The 1,987-nt window shown below is 38.3% G+C and overlaps 1 non-coding gene across 1 annotated transcript; it reads right to left on the bottom strand.

The window, feature by feature from the left end:
- Positions 1–1,336: 1,336 nt before the first annotated feature.
- Trnah-gug lies at positions 1,337–1,430 on the bottom strand. The gene is made up of 2 exons: positions 1,394–1,430; positions 1,337–1,371 (listed from the first exon to the last, which is right to left on the bottom strand). It is a non-coding gene; the product is annotated as a tRNA-His (tRNA).
- Positions 1,431–1,987: the final 557 nt, after the last annotated feature.

Genomic DNA, 1,987 nt, shown 5'->3' on the forward strand with positions numbered 1-1,987 from the left:
TAGTAGGTACGACAAAAGCATAATATTGCATGAATGCATTTTTAACCCCCGACCCAAAAAATGGGTGTTATAAGTTTGACGTGTGTATCTTATGTATCTGTCTGTGGCATCGTAGCTGCTAAACTAATGAACCGATTTTAATTTAGTTTTATTTTTGTTTGAAAAGTGGCTTGATCAAGAGTGTTCTTAGCTACAATTCAAGAAATTCGGTACAGCCGTTTGAAAGTTATCAGCTCTTTTCTTGTTATTGTAACCTTCACTTGTCGGGGGTGTTATAAATGTTTTATTTACACTTGTTAGATTTAAGAAAATACTTAGACTAAATGTAAGTAACTATGACGTTTCTCATTTGATGGTAATTACACAGACGCGTTAATTAAATAAGCAAGCTTGTAATAAAGGTGAGTAGGTACCTATACCTTCCGGTACGTATTCTGCGAGAACGTGTAGGCAGCCATGTAACTCAGGACAGGAATTTATGATGTTGGAAATGTAAAATTCCATCCTAATAATGTATGAACTTGCTCGTTCGTTAAAACGGATATAATCATAAATTAATATAGAGCCAGGAGGCATTACGTCAGGATTCAGGAACTTTTTTTTTGACTTACAAACTAGCGCTTGGCTGCAATCAGACCTGCTGGCTAGTGATGATACAGCCTAAGATGAAGCGCGCTTGCCTATTAGATGCTTATTCACTCTTGACTTAAAGGTACCCATATTAAAAGTGGAGGGGAAAACTGATACCGGAAGGGCGTTCCATATCCAGCGGTTCGGATTGGGAACGAAGAAGTAAATCGTGGGATATCAACTAGTTGCCTTGCGGTACGATGGTAGAACGGTGAATGATGAACCAGGTCAAAAAGTTCTTGGGCACACTCTCCGAAATATATCCTTTAGAATTCCGATAACCGATGGAGGGGCAACTTTGCGCCGATGTTCCAAACTGCGGGTGGAAAATTCACCATCGAATTCTACAGATGTTTTTCCATTTCCTAACTCGAAGCGCTACGCGTGTTCTCGCTCGCACTCTCTTTAGCGTCTTAGCTCTAGCTCGTTTAGGATCTATGACTGCACGCGCGAAATTCAAACAATAAAGCGGAATGAAATGTTATAATTTAAATTTTCATTTTGCTTTGTGATTTTTCACATGCTACTTTAAGTAAGAACTCACAGCGCAAGTCAATAGTTTTGGGTTTGACTCCTTATTGGGTCTCCTTGGTAAAACATCTTTTCCAAATTAAGTAACTGAGGTCTGATCTAGGGCGCGTTGTCGACGGCGCTAAAATCTAAATAGAAAAAAGTAAAAATATGCTCCGCCGCGACAGCTATTCGCTGCCGTGACCAGGATTCGAACCTGGGTTACTACGGCCACAACGTAGGGTTACTACGGCCACAACGTAGGGTCCTAACCACTAGACGATCACGGCTATCAGAGCTGGTGGTAGTACCGGCGAAATAACTCAACTTTCTTTAAAATTACTTTCACTTACAACAAAAAGCGTTGCAAAACGGTGCTCTAGTTATTTATAACAAGTATGTCCACTGGCAATTATCTAACCGTAATTTCTTACTTCAGCCAGCTTTTTCACTATGGAAACACTTGCAGCAAGTCAACTGTTGCAAGTTTAATATGCTAAAGACTTGCAGAAATTGACATTGATAAGGTAATGATAGCGACTTCTGCAAGAAAACTTGCCAGTGAACAGTAGCAGCTTTGAATCAATTTATTTCTACTACAGCCTTTGTATTCTTCTTTTTTTGGCCAATTGATGATTTCATACCTAGACTATAATATATTGTAGCTATGTAAACCCGCCATCGCAAGCAAGAAATCTAAAATTCAATTTCTATTTACGATAACTTGGATGCTTATTTGTAAATCTTATTATTTTGAAGTTCCATGGTTTATGATTTACACTAACTGAAATTCTATTGCGTTGTGTGTTACAAAAATAAACATATAAATATTGCAGATATTTCGTTC

Source organism: Maniola jurtina, chromosome 1 (assembly GCF_905333055.1).
Source record: "Maniola jurtina chromosome 1, ilManJurt1.1, whole genome shotgun sequence".
In the NCBI taxonomy this organism is placed as follows: Eukaryota; Metazoa; Arthropoda; class Insecta; order Lepidoptera; family Nymphalidae; genus Maniola; species Maniola jurtina.